We start from the raw sequence: 22,363 nt of genomic DNA, 5'->3' as shown, positions 1-22,363 counted from the left end.
TGACGCAAGCCCGGCTGCAGCTGGACTTTGCCCACTGACAGTTCAAAAGCTGACTGCCAAGTCGCTCGTGAGGTTTATTGACACTGCAAACCGGACTGAAGTCTGATTTAGAAACACTGCTCAGCAAGTTTGGGGATACACTTTTAAGTAATTACACAAACAACCCCACAGAATCAATCTAAAATTCAGCTCCACAGTCCAAACCAGGTTTTTTTTTTGGTTTCTAAATGGTATAGTTCCAAGACTATGAGGACTTTGATGCAATTCAGCTGTGGGGGACAGCATGCCAACAAAGCACATCTGTCACTGATAAAAATAACAAAATGGAGCCTGGGTAAGGCCTACCTTTACTAACTCTACCAACTTCCACTCATTCCTACCGAGTTAGACTATTAATAGTACCATCAATTCAACAATAAACTAAATACTTTTAATAGCTGTATGAGAAAGTTTACCAAACAAGCAACAAATGGTGCAAGGGCAGCTATTTTACCAGAGCAGCAGAAAAAAGCCTTAGAAAACACACATATTGCTGTGCTACTCACTCTTGTGTGTTCCTTGCAACTAACACAGACAGCTTCATTCATCATCAAAGTCATCCTCAGGATGATTTGGGAAGCTCCCTCTCCCCATTTGAGGGAATGGCATAGATACAAAGACTGCAAAAACACAGAGGACCAAGGCATGGGAGGGGACAGTGATGGGCTGAGTGAAGCCAATGCTCTGAGCCACGGGGCCAACAGGGAGCTGCAGCAGCCAAAATCGCACCTCTGAGATCTGGCAGAAATAGAAACACTGAGGATGTTACTCAGAAGCAGCAAACTTTCATGCACTTTTCTGTGGTTGGAGTCAAGAGAGCTTGATGTGTCTAACCCTGGGATAAAAGACCATGTTCCTCATCTGCTCTCCCCTCTTGAGCCAGCTGTGGGAACTGGGAGCAACACACAGGAAAAGGGATGTGCCTTCAGAGGAGGTTGAGAATGACACATTGCAACATGAAGTCTTTCCCATCACTCAGCTCACACTGCAGACTGTCACACATAATGTACCACCTGAATTTGAAATCAATTTCTCATCCGCAACTCTCCTCTGACATTTCAAATTCTTATTTTTTCATCATGTGAAAAAGGCCAGTAATTGCATGAGGGAAACTCCTTCAGCTGCAGGCATGGCAGGGAAATCAATTAAAATGTTCTAGTTTCACTTAGGGAAAAAGGGTCATTCCACTTTATCCACCTTAGCACAGGAGTGAGTGCAGAAACCACAGAGAACCCAGCAGGACAGACCACTGCCATTAGCACAATGCAGCTGCCATCCACAGCACTCAGAACTGAAATCTCTTTTCTTGTAAAGAGGTTCGGTAGCACACAAATCAACATAACATCACTTTCTGCTTCCATAAGTAATGTTTTTCCATCTCTCAGCCAAGTTCCCAAGTTCCCCCATCAGACTGATTCATATATGGTAAACCAAAACAGACTGAGAATCATGCTTGGCAATTTCACTTCCTTCCCAGTTCCTACCCCCTATGGTATTCTGACTTAACTAGAAATACCATGTCTCTCAGACATGCTTCTACCAATTTGGCTTCTTCCCCATAAACTGCAGGCAAAGAAGCACATTCACCCCCACCTGAAAGCAGAAATACGCTGCAAGAGCTGCTGGTAGTGGGGTTTTGTTTAGATTACATGCACACATGTGTAACTGGGCCATAAACAAGAGAGAGTTTGAGCCTCTGGGAAGTGTTTCACATGGCTTTAGAAAAGCACACATTGAGGACCTGAAGCACAACTCCTGCAGTTTGGGGTTAATGATATTTCATTCCTTTTTTGTCCATCACCTTTGCTGTGCAGACCCTTGGGGCACAGCTCTTAGGGAGGTTGAGTAAAACAGGACCCAGTCAAGCAGGATTTAGCACAGCACTAACCTCACTGGGATCTCTCACAGCAACTAAATACTCCAGTATTTATTTATCCACTTAAATGTATATTTTGAGCCAGCATCTGCTTTAAGAGATGTACACATATGTAAGTCAGCAGCAGGAAATTGGGTCTTCTGGGAGATCATTATCTCTCAGTGCTGGCAGAGAGAGGATCCCTTTGAGAAAAGCAGCAGATCCTAGAGCATTATGCCAAGCACTGATGATGCTGGTGATGCACCTACAAGAGGTGCCTCATTCCACCTGCACAGCTGTGATGAGGGGTAAGTAATGCCTGCTGTCCCCAACCACATGTAAATACCTCCTCCTCCCCAGGCTGCAAAGCCAGGACTCATCCGTGAGGAAACAGCTCCTTTCTCTCCCACTGCTTTGGATACAGGAACTGAGTCATCCATAGCAGGGGTTTCTCCCCCCTTTTTCCTCATTCCAATGCAGATATGAAAAATAATAGTCTTCATTTCAATATTTAATCATATGCTTCATTTAATAATGAGTCCAAGAATAATTTAATCCTGGCTATCAACATAAAAGTGATATTGTTCTTTTCGCTTGATTATGTACTAAAATAAAACCCCCTTCTGCTCTCCAGCTTCTCACAGGCCAGAGTTTTGCTCATTCTAACTTATAATATAAACACAAATTACTTCATAGAGTTGATTACACACACAACACCTTGACCTGAATTTGGAAGAGGGACACAGGATGCTTCTCCTAGCAATTTCACCTGCCTAATTACAAATGCTGCTGTCTCCCTTGAATGAACAAACTCACTTATGAAACAGAGAAGGAGCTGACATTTCATGGCACATCGCCTCGTGCCTCAGTGAAGAAAAACACATCACGTGCCATGGATTTCTGGAAGCATCACCACTCCCTTATGGTATGTGATCTCTTGCCAGGAATAAATAGGACAGAGTCCAGCACTGGAATCACATAACATTTGGCTCACACATCATTTTTCTGTTATTGCGCATTATTATACCAAACGCACTGTTCAGGTATTGGCCACTCTGGAAAAATCTCATTAGCTATGAAAAATCTGGACTTAAGTATGAGGTGATTAATAATACAGACTGCCTTGCTTAGATACCCAGTGAAAACTTGAAAAGAGTCCAAACTTCTGAAGAGGGCAAGTGCTTTTGCATATTACCTTTATGTGATTTAAATGATCCCCCAAAATGCGCTCTTTCAAGGACAAATGGAGTCTGTTCTCTGTACATTTGGTAATGCTTTAGGAATGATCTCCAAACATTTTGAGCTTCTATAAAGCACAATAATGAAAATGCTGTTATTTTGCATTAAATATTTTAACAAAAAAATTACTTCTATCTTGGCAATATTCGTGCACTTAAACTCTCCGCTTTGTTTTTCTCCAAAGACCTTTAACTTCAGCTCCTCCATCTTTTTCCATCTAAAACATTTCTGCTCAGTATTACATGTGTGCACTCCCACTCTTAAATCCTCCTTCCTCCTGTTTCTCATCGTGCAATACTTCCTTTGGAAACATTAAGTAGAATTTATCACTTATTTCTGGAAAAAGAAAGTGTTTAAAATTTGAATACAAGTCCTTCAGAGATAAAGCATCCCAGGTTAAATTTAATGATGTCCAAGGGAATACTATGCAAGTGATGAGCTGCCTGCTAATATGTCAGTGCTTTAGGGAAGAAAAATATCAATTAAATTTCATAGCATGCAACTACATACTGACCTTGAAAGCTATCTGTAACTTAGTTTCAACTTGAAAATTCAAAGCCTAAGTCAGAACTTCTGCCCTAATTGGTTTTAGCATCACTGAAGAAAGGCACACTTCTGTAGAGACTACAGAAATATTAAGAGAATCAACCCGGGAAAAAGAAGAATTCCCCCAAATCCTATTAAGTGTTTAACCACGGCATTTGTGTGTGCATCTGGTCTACCCCTGCCAATCTCAGGTTCTGGCCATTGCTTCAAGATATATTGATGGTTCTTTCCTCTTTCAGCCTTTTGATAATGCTAAAATAACCCTACAGTCATGATAGCCCATGTCTGCCAGCTCCACAGCAGTGTCACCCCAGTGCCTGAGTGAGAGTTTCTGTGACTGAGCAGTTTGTTACCAAAACAACAATCCAGCAGCATGAGCACAGCACACAGATAGCAAGGGCCACATAGAAGAAAGAAATCTGCTATTACCAGCTGCTCCACCTCTCAAAGGAAACCCAAAAGGGAAATCTCTCACCTGCAACCAGACTTCATCTTAAACCCTCTCCCACAGCAGTGCCCTTTTCTGAGCAAGCTGCAATTCACACTGTGTCACATATTCTACTGCAATTCTAATGGCAGGGGGTTCTTTGGAAGGGTTTTCAATTATAATTTTTATCTGCACTGATCTAGCTTCTCAGTCTGAGATTTCACCATCAGGAAGAAATGACAGCAGAATATACACCTGTCTTCCCTATTACAGAGCTCAAAGCAAAGAAAAATACCCCATATACTTATTCAAAATAAACATACTTAATTTCATCAAATACATGTAAGCTGCATTTCCAGGCCACCAAACAGAAAAAGGAAAAGGAAGTAATTTTGTATTTACTGAATATGTCTAGAAAAGCATACTCCTTCCAGCTACAACCCAACTTGCCTTCTATAGAAGTTTCCAGAGCACAGGCAGCAACAGCAGGACATAACTCATAACTCATGTGTTGTTAGAGGACAGCCAAGCATGTCTTCTCACTGAAACTCCTCTGGACTTTGTATCAGTAACAAAAGATCTTGAAATTCCTCCAACGTTTTTTCGAAGTCAAATTAAAATTTCTGATGCCGGAGCTGATAAAAAGGCACAACGTCAAAACAGCACATCTCCTTCCTCCCCAGCTAACAGCACTTACTCTGGCCAGAGTGAGGTGGGAGCCATTTATTTATTGTGAGACTTAATGTGGTAACTCTTTTCAGGTGAGAAGCTCATTTACATAATGACCAGCAGCTGGTCACAACACCTGGTGTCAGAACACCAGGTCAAGTGGCCATAGTCAGAGCCATTAACCCTATCAGTTAACCCTTGAAAGGGAGGTTTTCTTCCCTTGCAGCTAGTGGAATATAAAATTGTGCACAATTAATGAGTTGTCTGAGTCAGCACTGAAATCCAGAGTGCTCTGAGATCCAGCTCAACTAAATTCTGAAGTTAAAAAACATGAGAAAATAAAAGGGTTCTTCTGATCAGGACTCACAGACACATTTATCTGAGACACTGTATGCCAGCTCAGCCTGTAGCTCAACAAATCTCTACCTGCAACTTTTCTAGCCCCAGACTGTGGTGAATTCTGCAGCAGCCTGAGGCATCCACATCCCATCAGACCCACAGCTATATACACATAAATACACACAGAGCTCTTTCCTCTGCTTTGAAACATCCTGCAGAAGCCAAAGCATGAACTCTTCCTGCAGAACAGCCTGGGCTCTGTGTAACACATGAGGTTCCTTCACCATGAAATTTGCTCTCAGACTTCTTAAAGTCTGAGTAATTATTTGGAGAGCAAAAGACAAATCAGACAGCTCCTAGCATCGTCTTAAGGATCCCAGGAGCAACAGAGCAGCTCTTTATTCATGGAGTGTGAGCACCAGGGCTCAGCTCAGAGGGAAGCCTGTGAGCAGACAGAGCAGGAACCCATTAGACTGAAAAGAGATGCCAGAAATCTGCATCAGAGGCTCAGGCAGATCCTCCTGGAGCAGCACTCCAGTCCAGCCCTGGCTCCTGCAGCCCTCAGATGGCTGCATCTTCTTTAAGGCTCTGTGTAAGGGGATAAAATGAGATGCTGAGGTTCAATGACACAGCCCGAAGGGAATTAAGGTCTGACACGTCCCTGCTTAGAGGGGATAGAGATAAGCCTGCAGAGAACTCTTACCTAGAGCAATGCCAACAGGCAAAGCTACCACACAGCTTTTGGGCTGAGCTGCTGCAGCATTTTGGGAAGAAGAATATTTACTGTGAGCAGGCCTGCCTGGTGCGGACAGGCAGCAGGGCTCTCCTGCTGAGTCAAGCTTTGCTCCCGGGGTATTTTCCCCGCATTCTTCAGGCTGGGGCCATGGAACAGCAGCAACAGACTTCTTGCCACACAGGTGTTCCTCCCCTAAGACCCTGGTGGCAGCACATGGAGTCCAGCTTTGCTGACCCTCCAAGGTGAGGCTGCAACAGCTCCCACCTGGGGCTGACAGCAGCTGTAAAACAAGAGGGGAGAGCTGGAAGTGGGGACAGGAGGGGGATGCTAAGGCACTAACAAGCCCAAGATAAGATACGTTTGTGGCAAAAATTTTTACAATATAGTGTCTGATCACCTAGAGCTTTCACTTCAGGATTGTTTCCACTGCCTCTGGCTCAGGGAAGTAATGTAGCTTTGCTACACTGAGTGGGCCATTAGCCTCCATGGAAAGTTCATTCCCTCATGCCCCAAAACTGCTATCAGGAAGGAATTCCACACCCTCCCCAGGGCACCCATCAAATTGTGCATCAAAAACAAAAGCCTCCCTGCAGCAGGAATCCAGTAAATTACACACAGGTTTTTTTTACACAGCTAGTCGTGTCTGGGATCAAACACTGGCATCTCAAACGGGACATTTTTTTGGAGACTACCTAACCCTTTGGAAGGGCTTTGGTCCAGGGGATATGCAGGCTGTCCTCAGCCTTAGAAGGTTGCTAGCACCAGCCTCAGGTATTTTTCCAGACCCTATACAAGCCCAGACTGGGACAAATCCAGACCCTGCTCCTCAGCAGCACTTAAACACTTTCACCTCAGCAATATAACATTTAAAGTCTGGGTGCTTCTAAAACACATGTTCAAGTTCCAACCACCTTCTCCAATCACATTATCAGTCTTACCACAACAGGAAAAAAAACCTACAAAAACAAAAACTCCTTTGAGCATTTCATAACTGGGTGGGGGTTTAGTATCACTAAAGCCTCTCACTGGTTTTCAATACAGCTTTATTTTAAGAAAGCATCTATTATATGAAGCTTGGGCTTTGGCAGGCAGAGTAGAAGCCTGGCCAGTGCAGAGAAGGAGGACAATACTCAAAGTGCACTATTATTGTGTCACTTTTTCATATTTCTTAATACCAACTCAGTGAAAAAGTTTACTACTTACTGGAAGTTACTTAGCATATGACTTCTACATTATTCTGCAGCCATGATACAGCCTCTCCCTTTCTGTCCTCCTACACAGACTTAGTAGAAACATTTTCTAGCAGTTCATCTGAGCCAGCTATTTAGTTTTTGCTTGGCAATATTTTCAACTAGAGGCAGGTCCAGCCTCCAGGAAAACAAGTTATGCAGCAAGAGGGTGGGACCCTATCAGAGAGCAAATAATAAAGTAAGTACTAAGTATGACCCATGAAAGGAAAACTAAGAGATATTGTTTCCATAATATTGTAAATTGAAAGTCACTGACACTGATGTAAAAGGTGAAATCCCTTGTGCAGTGTTTTTCATTCACTGGCCAGAGAGGTGGAAGGCCAGAGCCACATCCAGAAAAAAGTACACTGTCAAGGGCCAGCACCAAATCCAGCCGTGACCCACCATCAAAACTGCAGCCCAGGAGGATCAAGGAAAAGATGCTCTACCCAGCTCATAAACCTTCCACTAAGCCTTTGAGTAGGAAAAACTTCACAGCCTTTTTTCCTCTGCTACACTCAGGGTTCAATGGACCTAAAGCAGCTCCTCCATCAACCAGGGTCCTGCTGGTATGGATGAAGAGATGTTGCTGTGCATTTATTGATTAACTTCCACCCAGCATTTTCCAGTTGCCTGAGAATCAATTTAATATCATTGCTGAAAGCAATGAGGATAAAAAAGCTGGATGGGTACCTTTGATCTACACAGTTTTACCAGGCACCAGCAGTTAAAACATTGCTGAGACTCTCCTTAAGACATTTTCTCCTCCTTGGAATTATTTTGCAGTTCATTCAATAAAGCAGCAAAACAATTTCCTGACAAACTAGGAAATGACTGTTGGACTGAATTCAAAAACTTCAGAAAATACTAGAAACAGAGATTTAACAGAAAGTGCTTGGAACCCACTGACCTTACAGACAAGTCAGACTGTCATTTCCTCAGCCATCAAACCCAACCTGCTCAAAGACTGCTGGGAGGGAAATAATCCTCACTGTGAGTCACGTTCCACTGCCTTCCACCTCAGACACACTTCCAAATGCAAGTCTGAAGGAGTCACACACACAAAAACCCTCATCCACTAAGACCCTGCCATAACACTTTGCTGCAAAGAAAACGCAATTGGTAGAAAATGTATTTAAAAGTCTGAGTTGTGCAGGGAAGTCTCCACGGAGTAGGTGGGCAGGGGAATCACACCACCGAGTTCAACCTGCCATGGCAGACAAGTTCCTTCAAGTCCATGCCTACACTCTCCCTTGTGGAAGCAAGGGCAGGAACAGCAGCTCACCCACACAGAGCGGAGCTCCTCAGGGGAGCAGCTGCTCTGTCCTCAGCAGCAAGGCAAGCATGGCTGCAGACAATAGCTGCCCTTCCCTGCCTCACTCCAACACCCTCCGTTTCCCCAGACACATCGTGCCACCCGTGCGCAGCACAATGCCCTCCACAAACTGCTCAGCCAAAACCAAAACTGGGCAAGTTCCTCAATGATTAATGGTCCCAACTGCTTCTCCAGAACACACACCACGGACACCAAGAGAAAATCCCAACAAAAAACGAAACAAAACCCCTAAAAAAAGAACCTAAGTGGTCAAAGCTTTATTTCACCTGCTGCAAATTAAAAACAACTACTCCTACTTATTTCAGCTCTAGCAGCTCACTCTCCATCTGCTTTTGACTTGGACAAAGCAGTGTATCAGTGCTGCACGGAGTTTAAGACTGCCTGATTGTGAGGCATTGTTTGGCTCCTCCATAGCTGTCAGACATGTCCGTCTCTGCAGTCGCCACATGTAGGCCTCAAACCATGGAGCCCGGGAAAGCTCATCGGGGTTCACTGCTCTGGGACTCCTGCTAAAGTCAGGGAAGGTGCTCACAGAAGATGCACAGCGTTGCTGTGTTTTCCTGCCAACAAACTGCACCATTCCTTAAAGTCTTAATTCCGCCCTGAAAAGGCCCAAGCGTGCTTTGAGCGGAGGCCAGCAGAGAGCCTCCCCTCCGCTCCAAGGAGTGGGTGAAGCTCACTAAAGGGAACGGAAAGATTACACAGGCTCATTTATAGGACATAATATTGCAGTACGGTTTATTCCTCTTCAGAGAATAACTGCAATATATGGAAAATAAATATTTGGGGGTTTTTTAAGAAGGCAAACCACAGTCAAGGCTGTCACTTCCTGAAGGCCCTTAACTCTAATTAGACAAAATTGTGACAAAAAGGAGGACGGGGAAACTCCTGACTCAGCCCAGCCGAGAGATGGGCTCTGGTAAAACACACACATGGGGACAACAGGCAGCTGGGCCACCCTGTCACAGTTTGGGCTCAGCTGTCACAGGGACACTGTGGTGGCTCGTTCAAATGCTGGCTAAAGCAAATTCTTGTCTTCTTGTCTCACTAGCAAGGTTTACATCAGCAGTAGTGAAATGGGAGTAATTTCAACAACTTACCAGAAAATCTAGGAATTGCTCCAGGGTCTTGTGAATAAGAAATTAACTAAAAGCACTGCTGTACAGTTTTCTTGCAGATTTTAGGGGGTTTTGACTAACAAAATGTTAGCAGAATTTAAATAAAAAAATGAGTACAGCATTAGCCTTCATCTAGCAGAGAGCCACAGCATGTTTCCAAGTATTTCCCCCAACCTCCCATGGGACTTCCCGTTTCCTTAACTGTAAACATGTGAGAAGTCTCTGCACAACTGAACTAAAAGCAGTACATCTGCTTTCTCAACAGTTACACTTGCCTATTAAAATTTAAACTCTGTTCCTAAGTATGTGAATATTTGTGTGCCCAGTCAGGAGCATTAGATTCCCTTGCAAGACCTTCTTCCTGGCCAGATGCTTCAAGAGGAACAAATGTAGCTTCTGGGAACTGCTCGGCAAATTGTTTTTTCCAGAAATACAACCAACCATTTCCATCCAGAGATTCAATGTTTCCTTTAGAGACAAAATAATTCAATATTTTTTTTTCCAGTAGTGAAAAATCAATAATTTCAAGATTTAAATTATCAAGCTGATTTTCAGTCCCACCACTTGGGGGGTAGGACACATTTGAACTAAGTGAATCAATTCAATGAGTTGCTGCTACCTGTAAACTCATTTCAGGGACAGGTATGTGCATTGAAGGAAATGTACCAATAGAACATTTACTCTCTGCCCTTCCTTCCCTTAGTTTACAACCAAAGCAGTTTAAATGTAATGTATGCATCAAACAAGTGTAGCTCTACCAACGCCTATGTGACCATAGTCAAGCAGGAGCCTCCAGGATCTGGAGTGACTGGGTGTCATCCACAAGGTGAGATTTCCTAACCTTAGGAAAAGTGCACATTAGAATCCCAGCACTAATATGAAGAGGGCACTGTATAAGCACTCAGGGTTCTGAAATCTCAGAACCTCTGCTGAAGCTGAAATCTCAGCTGAGATCTCACCCACACCAGCCACCAAGCCCACCTCAACAGTGCAGTGACCACCCAGTGACAAAAAGGAGATAATTTAAAACACCAGTTTTGTAGGAAGACCATCATTACTCATTCTCACAGCTAGGGAGACAAAGAGAATAATTTGAGCCAAATACATCCTTAATTTTTCCCCCACTGAGATAAGATTACAATAGCCTTCCAATCTTTAGCTGCTCTCTTTTGTGAATTACACATATGTGCTTTTTCTGAGCCTTGGGCTTTGCAATTAGATAGATTTTCAGTTACTTCCAGAAATGCTGCAGGATGACTGAGCTGCAGCTAATCTTTGCGTCTCACTAAATGGGAATATGAAAAATACAGCAGGGCTCCCCAGCACTACAGCCAATGCATCTCAATTCTGCACTTCCACACAGCAGTACAGTAATGCTGTATTTCACATCTGAACGCTTACACAGACACCAAAAAGGGAACCACAGCATAAGGAGAAAACTAGTTATAATCATTGATTTGTAGGGAGGAGAAGGAAAAATAACACAGACATTGCCTGCCAGGAGATGACCAATTTTCCAATAGTTCTGCCACACAGAAACTCTGTAGTGATGTGAGCTTCCTTTTTTTTTTTTTACATTTTTTTTTTTTTTTTTACTTTAAAACCATTACAGCAAAACAGAAGATTACTGCTGCAACAAGCTATCCCTTAACTCTAATTAGAAAGTACTTGTTGTCTGGATTTAAAACTTCCCCACTTGGCGTTAATGAACTGTAACAGTGTAGCAAACGGCATTAATAAACATGCCAGACTGTGGGTTAGATAAAAGATCTCTTCTCCCAGTTCAGAGGATGCTGGTGGGAGAATTTTCTTTACTGTTTCAATCCAGGAACTGTAAAACAGGGAATTCAAGTATTTAAAGTGGAAGACTGAGGGAGACTATTTACCTTGCAAAATTATATTGAAACATCTACTCCATATTCTGTTTCGAGAGAAGTTTCTTCTAATCTACAAACAAACACAAATTATGTTTTGGGGTTTTTTTCCTCCTTGAAAAAAAACAAGCAATAGAGCAATTGACAGGAAAGAGAACACAAAACTTAACTTTAAAATTGTTTAAGTTTTTTGTTTTTTGTGTGTGGTTGTGCTCATTTGCTTGTGTTTGAAAGGGAGGGTTGGTTGTTTTTTGTTGTGGAGTTGGTTTTTAGTGTGACTTTTATCTCCTTTTAAAATTCCAGAGAGAAGCAAACAAAAAGTGACTTTGAAAGTCACAGAGGCTGAGGAGCAGAAGCAGTAGAGGATGCACAGAGGGAAAGGAAGGGGCTCTTTCCACCCACCAGCAAATACATTTTCCATCCTCCAGCACATCTCCCTATTGTTTTCTAAGGAATTCCTCTATTTATCTTTCATCAGGCGCTTTCACTCATATCAAAAGCCTTCATTCCTGCCCAGGGCTGTGATCAAACCCCGGCATTACACAACATGATCTGTTTAATACGCTGTTGGCATGCTGATGGCAGACGTGCCAGCCTGGCTCTCGGCACCTCTGTGGCCACTGCAGCAGCTCCTGCCCCCTCTGCCAAAGCTGGACAGCCCCAGTTCACTGTGCTGGCCCACTCTGGCTCTCCCTGTAATGTTTTCTGTTGCATTGCTTTGAAATACAAGCAGCTCTCTCTGTGCCAGGAGCGGCACAACAGGCAGAGTGACCCTCAGCAATGCGCAACAGCTACTGAGCTGCTGGGTTTGCTGCAGATCATTTCACCCAGCATCCTCCTCCAAGGGCACCCAGGGCCAGAGAAGTCCTCCAAGCATCTATGCAAAAGGAAGAGAAGGGGAAGAAATGAGGAGAGAGAAAAAGGAAAACCATTTAGTGGTCACTGAATCCGAGCTGTAACCTGACCCCGGCTGCGTCTTGCTACCAACAGCATTAACTACAAGCAGCTTCCATTCAGCAGCTCCTGCCAAAAATAAACAGTGCTGGCTTTCCTGGCTGCTTGCTTGGGTTTGCTCTCAATGTTTTTCCTTTTGCTTCTTCTGGCTAATTGGGATACACTACGTTTCCTCCAAGTAGTTTCTTAGTTTGTTTCTACCCACTACATTACTAAAATTGGAGCAGCTTCTCACAGTACAGAATGAAAATAAAAGCTGTTTGATCAAAGATGGCCACAGCAGGCAGCCTGGCATTTTAGTGGAGAGACGGGAGGAGGGATAGGAGGGGTTAGAACAGGTACAGGTGGTGAGGATGCTCTAAAGGTGTCACACCAATATATTTACCTTCTGGAAAAAACAACAGCACACACACTGGACCTGGTCTGAGTTGCAGCAGAAAAAGGATTTAATAACCACCACGGCGAAGTAAGAACGAAGAAATATATGACCAGCGCTACCAGTGCTAAAGAGTATTTAGGAGACACCAACAACAAACCCAGCTGATTTAAGCTTTTGGACAAGCTTGCTTATACAAAACCTCCTTTCTTGCTTCCCCTAGACCCAGCAATGCAAGCAAACAAAAGAGGAAAGAGCAGTTTTGTCAAGCTAAACAGCATGTTTCTGACCCAGCCACTGAAAAGTAAGTTCAAAGGCCCTTTAAAACTCCTATTTTAATATGCCGTAAGTAGCACTCTCTGCCTTCTAATTTGTTCATCTCTTTGAAACACCTAATTTCCTTTGCACTGTCACTGCACAGCACTGAAGCCTCATGGAGCCCTGCCACTTGATTCAACACCAACAGTCACGTTTCAATAGGCAATTCCACTTGAAAGGTTATAAATGAAGAAAAAAAAATGTCTTCAAACCAGAGAATGCAATGCATTCCATTTATTTATATCCAATCCTCCTTTCTTGTGCTGGCTACTGTAGGCAGGAACCAGAGAAGGGGAGCTTTAAAGCTCAATAATTAATTCTAAGTGGTTTTAAAATGGCTAGAGATTTAAGGTAGACAAGATGCAACACTGGAATTAGAGTCAAGCTGCTGTGCTCTTTGCTCTGCTCTGGAATGCACTGTTTACTCTGGCACCACACAAAATACATAATTGATTTCTCAAGGAAAAGAAATGAAAAAAAAAAAAAAAACCAGCCCCATAAGCCTCATTATTCTATAAAACTAAAGTAAAAAGGTGTGTTCCAGGCCAAATCACAATTGTATTTCAGTAGGGTAGGAGAATTGGAACAGAATCATAATTTCATATTTATTAAAATTCATTTACTACAATTGCCATCAATAGGACCCCCAGGCTGCTAACAAGAACCTCCCTAGAGTCAGAAGCATCAACTTCTACAAGCATATTCAGATTTAAAGAAAAATTAAATTAAAAATAAATTTAATAATATTACTTTGGAGAACATTCATCATTCCCGACTGTGGGGATTTTTGGGTCGTGGGGATTTTTTTCCCTTCCCAAACTTTCTTATTAAGATTTTGCAAAATTATAATGAAACTTGACAATAAACCACATGGTGCCTAAGTACACTCCCAAATTAGTCAGTTGGTAATTGCACCAGATACACAGCAATTATTTTGTGTATCCTCAGAGAGCAACTGCTGCTCTTCCTCCCAAGACCAAGCAGGATTCCAGGGAGTTTCAGAACATCCCTGAGACAAAGCAAAACACCAGGGGCAAGAAATGCACTGTGCTGTTCATGGCTGGACAAAAAGAACACTTTGGGGTCTCCCTGCAGCCCTCAATCCTGTGGGGCCCCTCCAGACCCAGCAGAGGAAGGGCAGCTCATGAGGAAGGCGAGGGACCCACCTGTGCTGCACCCCAAACTGGCCCACAAGAAAGCTGGGACCAAATGTGCTCTGCTTGCACACACAAACCAAGAAAAACCAGTGTTTGTCGCTCAGCTGAGCCTCAGCACTACGAAGTGAGCCAAGGCCTTCAAACATTCAAATAACTAAAGGAAGATCTGTGAAAATGCAACCAAAGAAAGGCCAATGAAAACCCTACACAGCAAATTAAAAACCAAACAAAACCCACAAATAAATGCAATTAAAGCAGAGAGCAGCTACAATGCTAGCAAAGGGGAGGGGTCACGAGGAGAGGGACTTGTCACAGTCTTCATCTTTTTCATATGTTCAGAAATAATAATTAAAGACAGAACACAATGAGATCCAATTTGTCACACAACACCTGCAATCAGCTGAGCGAAAAAGAACTACATAAATAAAACTCCAATACAGAAAAACGCACTATTTTACTCATACATTGCAAAGTATACTTCATGATTGTTTAATTAAAGTCATTTTTAGCTTTTGCATGGCTGCAATCACCAAACATTGTCTCCCTGTCAGCATTTGAGGGGCTAACATACTGTTGCCAACAATTAGCACAAATCTGGCTGACATTGTTTTCTCTAAAAATAAACCATGCATGTTAAGTAGCTTGAGAACAAACATGAAAACAAGATTTTAGGATAACATTTTTCTTCTCAGTGGAAACACAGTAGTGCAGAAAGCCCAAGTAATCACTCCAGGATCTAGCCAAGCCACCACCACACCTTTGCTGCTGCTGAAGCACCACCGGGATATTTACTGGGGGTTCTGGACACCTGTGATTAACAAACCCTTCTAAACAGAGGGAAAATATTAGGACCAGTGTCATGGCCAAAATCCTAATTTCCTTTCTTTACCAGCAGTGGTCTGAGCATGGGCATCATGGCAACACAAGAATGTGCAAGAAAACAGCCTTTAAAGCTCTTTTCTTTTGGAAAACTGACTTTTCTTGACTGGACCCATCAAGAAGAACAACACCACAAGCATGCAAGCCACTGGGCTTGGGAAGGCAGCAGTCTGAACTAGGAGTGTCTGACCAGCAAGCGTGCAAACACTTCCAAGGGCAGCTTTGTTCCCTGCCCATCTTCAATTTTGGGACCCAGCAGTTCACCCACAGCACTCCCCACCCCAGATGTGGTTGCCCAACAAAGCTGGTTAAACGTGACTCAGAGAACAGAGATGACTCTAATTCTCCTGAAGAAATACTGTATTTAAATACAGACTGAAACCGCCCAAAAGGGAAGAAAACAGTTTCTTATTCTTGTTTACAGCCAGGTCTGTTTCAACTCCTGCATTGACAAGAGAAATCATGAACCTACTTGGAGGACTAGAAGCAGATACATACTCCAGTTTTGAAGCCAACACATCTCACTTCCTGTGCTTGCACAACACATGGATTAGAAGTAAAGGTGGCTTTTGGGTGGCAGAGCAATAGGCAGGGGTCTCATCCATACTTTGACTATTCCCTCTCACACCAAATTATACTATGCCATTACAAAACTAATGCTGGAAACTCTTAACCAGACTGAAGTTAACATATTCTACTCAGTGGAAAGCAAGTCTATAACTGCTTATTTTATACCCTGTTCTCATCTCTGAAGGCTTTTATTCTCCAGAGCAAATTAATCAGGCAGCTTGCATTATATGTTTTTTCTCTAGGCCTGGCTCCTCTCAGCATCTCTATTGATCTTCACTCAGCAAGCCATTAGCAGGAGGTTTTGAAAATTTGCTGGTTTTACAGTTCCCAGAGAAAGCCAAGTCCAATTCAGGGGGATTGCCAGGTTCACATTTGAGAGCTCAGTCCTTCAGGGGAAGGATCACCATTTCTCAAAACACACAACAACACTCAAATCCTGTTCTGCCATTCACTCACATGTGCCTGTGCTTCTACTGCTCACTGCTGCTGTCTGCTAAAGGCAGGCTTTTTCAGACAGCCAAGGAGAACAGAATTCAGAGAGAACAGACAAGTACCACATACCTACAGTCAGCAAATAAGCCAGAGGAAAACAGCCTATGAGACTGATGCACAAACAACTACAGGAGAAAGATATGGAGAGAGGAGCAGGAAGGTGACATCTTTTAATATGTAACTGTAAGCTTTCGGACAAATTATTTTTCTCACGGACTTCAAAAGGTCATCTCTTCAATATACCTCCCTTGGGTTCCTATTTCCTCTCTAGTCCAATAAAGTCATGTGGTAAAGAAAATTGGTGCAACTACAACGTATTTTTGCCACATTTTTGTTGTGTGCGTGAGATGACCTTTGTTTCATCTCTTTTTGTAAGGTGTTTATCTAGACATGCATGAAAGCAACCCAAACTAAACCTGATCACCCATCCTTGCTATTAAATATCATATAAGACCGTGCATATGTGCCAACCACACCAGAAGCCCCACAGGCAGAGGGAAGTGCTGGCTGTCCCCAGGGCACCACGTGCGTGTGCACACTGCAATTCTGTTGTGCCAAGTCTCCAGCTGACTTTCACACTGTGCAGACATTATCCCCTGGCAAACAATGGTGCTCATTCTCCCACCCTTTCCCGCTGTACACCGTGTGTCCCCATGAATCCAGAGAGCACAAATGCCAGCCTGGGATAACGTTCCCTGCTCACAGCCTTCGCCTAAAGCCAGGCTCACTGCTCGACTTGCATTACATGAGCTGAGCCTGGCTTGGCATCCCCACACTCCTAGGGGGAGGAAAGTGGTGGAATGAGAGAAGAGTTTCTGCAGCAAAAGAAACACTCAGGTTTAGAAGTGAACTGGCCCAAAGTCCAGGGATGTAGAGATTTAAATCGACAAGTAAATGTACTTTTCATTATTTACCTTAAGAAACATATAGACTATCACACTAAAAACAACCTGGGTGTGTAATACCAGTGCCAACTGCTCCTCTCTTTCCGTGATACAGCACTGTATTGCATCCCAGCCCTGACTGCTGCTCTCAAGAGTTTTTAAATCTCAAGAGATTTTAAAACACCAACTCAAATTTGAGGTTTAATTGCTGTAAGAGCAATAGGAGGGGCAGAGTTTTGTAACGAAGCTGGCCAAGCCCAGCAGCACAGCCATGCTCTCAGTTCACCTGACTCCCATGGCAAAACTTCTTTTTGGACACAGAGCCTGACTTGCTCCTAGCACTGAGCAATGCACTGAAGACAGATTGCTCAGCTACAGCCCAGCCCGAGGGACAGTGGCTGCAGGACCCCCAGGGGACCACTCCTCTCTCCTTGGCTTGCTGCACCTCACAGAGCTCCGGATGAACAACTGCCTGGCCCTGTGCTGCTGCTGGGAAGGCTGGCCAGGAGCTTGCTTGGAGCTCCAGCACTGCAGGACCAGCTCCACTTCCACTTTGAGACTGCAGTTGGAATGTTTTATTCAGTAGGAACCGGGGGTGAGTCAGTCCTCCTGCAAGCCACTGACCTCAGGGTGAAGGAGGCCATGGGTGTGGGGAGTCAAGCATGGCTAGTTCTCCATTATTAGAGTATTTACTCTATTTTGACTCCTTGCCCTTGTTTTCAGTCACAGTGGATCCATGGGTGCCCCAGCACACCCAGGTGTCTGTGAAGCCTCACCAACCCCAGCAGCACAGTCCTGGGGAAGGCGGCCCTGGGGAAGCAGCAGCAGATGCAGGAAACACAGTCCTGCCATCTCCTGCAGTTTGCTGGGGCAGTTACCAACCCACCAGCCCCAGTCTTGGGAAACAGCGCTGCAGCTCCTGCATCCGAGCCAGGAAATCCCAACCACAGCTCAACTGTGTTTTTTCCAGCCCTCCTGAGAGCAAAGGGCTCGGGCTGTGATGCAAGCCCAGATCGGTCTGGCCACACCACAGCGGTGATGACTGGCCCTGGCTGGTCAGCTCTGGCCAGAGGCCAAGTGGCGTCACAACCAATTAATGTGGTTTGGAAACATCTCCACCCTGCACCTACTGTCCCACTGAAAGGAGGGGGGAAAGAGAAATAACTAAAAAAGGAACAAAGAAATGAAAAGGCAAAGTGCACCCTGTGTTCCCACTGCATTCATTTTCCCCAGCACTCAGCGGTTGGGAAGGAAAGGCAGAATAAATCCCCTCCACAGGGGTATCTAAACTCGCTTGTCATGGGAGATAAATCTGTTCCCAGGAGGAAATCAAGCTCTCTTCACTACAGACCCGATATAGATTGTGTAATGAGGTGCTTCCTTGCCCACACCACCACAAACACAAGCCGCCTGCATGCAGAAAAATAAGTATATATAGTTTTCTTTAGAAATCCACCACCCATTTCACCTCCCCCTCACTTCAAGCAGTGAAAACAGCTTCTGTCCAACTGTCACGTGAGATTTAAGCAGAAATAACAAGAAAGGCAGCTTTGTGCAACTCTCCCTGCAATTTTCCCATCTACTATGTACACCAAGAGATGGAGAATTCAACAAAATGCAGAGGAAAAAACAAAATGACCAAGTAACAAGATACAGAACATAATGCAACCCTGCCATTGACCCACCTGCTTCTCCATATCTGGGTATTCTGCTGCTTTTTGCTGGAATTTATGGAAAAGGTATCAACAAAATAACTAGGATCCAGTCCCAAAGGAAAGTTTTCCCCCTGATGGTCCTCTGCCACTGCAAAATTCCCTCTTTAGGCAATGATCTAGAGCTCTGGCAAGGTCTAGAGGCAGTGCCCCAGCCCAGACTCACCCTGATTTCATGCAAACACGTTAATACCATGCTATGGATGTAATTCTCTTGTAAAGGGATGCAGACCAGCCTTGGCAGCAATTACTACAGTAGCTCCATGCATAACTCTCCTGCTTATCCCAGCTACAGCCCTGTTAATGTGGCCCTCTGCTCTTTTTAAAGTAGCCTTGCACACACCTGCCTGAACTATGATTTGCTCATTTTGCAAGATCTAAGGCCTGTACTCCAAAACCTCTCTTTGGGGTATTTAACCCATCACAGGTTAAACAGTGCACCAGTGTGAATTCTGGGGAAGCAAATGGCTCACAGTATTCGTTATGTGCATTTACACAATTTGAGTGGGTTTAGGGTTGGGCATTAGCAGTTTTTTGTTTTTTTTTTTTAATTTTAGTAGATTTTGATCCACCATTGAAAAGCTTTCCAGGACACCTGCCCCAGGGTCCCATTATTATTAAAAAGTCCCCTAAGCAGATATAAAAAGCATTTGAGATTTTCTGGCTCAGAACCACAAGGGAATGATCAATGGCACAAGATGATGAGCTGTGTTTGTGGAAGGGGCTGGGAATGAAGAACAACCCACAGACACACATCTAGAAATATCTAAATGTACAGTCTTGAGGAGAAATGATATTTCAGTTTTTCATTTTTCCCGCGTCGAAGATTAAATATCAATTTTGAATCTTGTCACCAAAAACCTTTAAGACAATGGATCCATTAGAGAGAAGCGAAGAGACATCTCCAGTTATTAGTTATAAAATCATATCCCAAGGCTACCAAGCCAATTTCTCTCCCCAAAATTCTTCCTCATCCACACAAACCTTATCCCCCTCCTCAATATTCCCAATATTTACACAATACCCAGAAGAACTGGGGGGTGGGGGGTAAACAAAGCAGGGCTGCTACTGGGCTCTGCAGAGCTCAATAAGATGAGACCGAACTCCCAAGGGCAGCTGCAGGGGAAGGGCTCTGCCCTGGGCAGCTCTGCAGGGCACTCCCATGTGCCACAGCAATCCCAGAGCCAGCAACCCATCAGCCTTCTGCAGAACCAAGCAGGGGCAGGCAACAGTGCCTGGGAGAAGGACGATCATCCAGAGCAACCTACTACCTTGCCAAGCTGCTGTCTGCACTTTCCAGCTGATTAAGCCAAAGGATTGGGGGGAATTTCACAAACTAAATCCTTAGAATATAGGAATGGGAGGGGGAGGAGAGAACAGCAATGGCTGAAGGATGTTCAGCATCGAAAGATGCTTTTTCCTGCTAAGAGTAACAAAAATTCACAGCCACTAAACAAGTGGAGAGAGGACCTTTTAGCAGGAACAGCTGAGAGACTGATTTGAGAATGAGAAAAAGACCATTTTTACAGAGTGAAAAGCTCTACCCCATGCAGCTATTTGTAGCTGGTAGAATACACTGGATTTCTTGCCTTTATCACCACAAACAAGAGGCTGTTTGTACTGTAAAGCTGCAAGTTACACGGCCAGTACCAGTGTCTGTTCCTTTATACTGCATCTCCCAATTTTATCATAAGAAAACATGCAGCTTACAGTTGCCTATAAATTTCATCCTCAAACTCTTCAGAACAAAACACCGTGTACTTTAATCTTAATGTACTCCCTATCAAAAAGATCCTGCTTGCAGGGTTTACAACTACTAAGCAGTAAAGTACCAGGAGATAAGTTATCCTTGTTTTACAGAAGAAACAGAGGGACAGAGATTAAATAACTTATCTAGACAGGGGAAAAGTGACATGCCCCAATTTTCAACTCTGATTTTCCCAGCTTTGCCCCAAGCTGTGCTGAAAGTACTTTGGAAGGGCTCTTGAGCAACTACTGCAGAGAAAATTATTTGCAAAAATTAAATTTCACACCCAGTTTTAATAAAACGTACGCCCTGATAATTCAGTAAGCAGGATGTGAAAAAACTCACAAGTTTAAACAGCTCAGAGAATTTAAAGCTAGGTGCTTGTGCACCTGCAATTATTTTAATAGAAGGCTTTATGCAAGACCAGGACACTTCACAGGTGCTGCTCTACTCAAAAAAATATACAGTGCCATGAGTGGCTCAATCCAAAAGATCAGGCAAAAGAAGAAGCAGGAGTTTACAAGCAACCTAAGACAGGTCCAACTATTTTCAGCACATAGAGGAGAAAAAACACATTTGCTCACACATGGATGTGCACCCACATTCACTTCATACTGATCATACACTAGCTGGGACATGATGGAAACCAAGGAAACTCCTTCAGCTCCCAATGAAATTGTGTAACACCAGGCAGGTGGATACAGCTGCCTCCCTGGAACCTGCCTTCAGCTCAACATGAAGCTGTCACAAGAAAATAAACATATAATTTCCTCAAAATACTTCTTACCATACAATCTTCAATCCCTAAATACCGAATGATTGACAAGGTATTGTTCCACAGACCCTTGAAAAGGTTATGTTTATAAAAACCTCTGCCTCTCACCAAAAGAGGAAATGCTCAAGCAGTTTAAACTTGGTGTGACAAGAAACTTGCATATAGATTAGCCCATTTATTTGTTAATGATGTTGCAAGATACTGTTTTATTAGCTTAATTTGTCTTTAGCAGCACTGGAGACCAAGGTAACTACAGCTGAATTGCTGGAGCCTATATAAAAAAAACAGCTTTTGAAAAAACATCCTCTTATTCTTGTACTTGCAACTCAGTTTTGTTTGTTTTTTAAAAAGGCTGACTTATTTGAAGGAAATGAAGCTTTAAAAAGTTGGGTGGCTGTTGGCAAATATTTTATATCATTTTTCCACTTCAAAGACTCTTCAAATCAGAGATTCTACAAAGTCCACAGCATGCTAAATTGACACAAATCCCTGACAGAAACAGAGCTTATGTGTAACCTACTAGCAAAATTCAGCTACCTGAATAATTAATATTCTTCAAATTAAGCCTTCACTTAGCTCTCTAGGTGTACAATATTAAATATACTACCATTTGTTAATTTTCAGCTTCAGATCCAAGTCAGAGAGCAGCCATGGCAATTTGGCACCAGCGAGGACAGAGTTTTGACACTTGCTTCAGCGAGGCACCATTTCACCCCTGGTGACTCCAAGCTGTTTCTGTTCATTTTTCCTTCACCTTTCTTTAAATTTTTCTCCTTTCACACCTCTTTTGAAATACACTGCAGCTCCAGTGAGTTCCCAGCCCTCAAACAATGTGTTCTCAAAAGGTGCAGCCAAGAACGCCAATACAAATGAAATCTGTGATGCAACTTCTATGGAGCTGGGACCACTTTAAATCATCTCATCTGATATTAAAAAAAAACAAAACCACCAACCTAGAAGAGTGAGCCATCTTGTTTCTTTCAAGTCTGAAGAAGCTTTGAGAGTGAAAAAACAAAGCAGCTAACAGTAATGAGTTACACAGCACCCCTCATCCATGCGTTTTGCTTCCAAGGGAGCAAGACGAAAACGCAA

The 22,363-nt window shown here is 43.5% G+C and overlaps 1 protein-coding gene across 19 annotated transcripts in view; it reads right to left on the bottom strand.

Annotated features, from left to right (window-relative positions):
- Positions 1–22,363, bottom strand: part of FBRSL1 (fibrosin like 1) — a 502,426-nt gene that overhangs the window by 463,278 nt on the left and 16,785 nt on the right. Inside the window, exon 1 of one of the 19 annotated variants that reach the window (XM_088064878.1) lies at positions 4,557–4,779. The exons of the other annotated variants lie outside the window; for them this stretch is intronic. The gene's annotated coding sequence lies outside the window, so the exon portion shown is untranslated. Of the gene's footprint in view, positions 1–4,556; positions 4,780–22,363 lie in introns of those variants that run through there. 19 annotated transcript variants of the gene reach the window in all.

The sequence above is a fragment of the Pseudopodoces humilis genome, chromosome 20, assembly GCF_049639895.1.
Source record: "Pseudopodoces humilis isolate 2021_Gansu_Grassland_sample_001 chromosome 20, ASM4963989v1, whole genome shotgun sequence".
Lineage (NCBI taxonomy): Eukaryota > Metazoa > Chordata > Aves > Passeriformes > Paridae > Pseudopodoces > Pseudopodoces humilis.
Note: the sequence above shows the minus strand (reverse complement) of the source record. Positions and strands in the feature narration are given on the sequence as shown.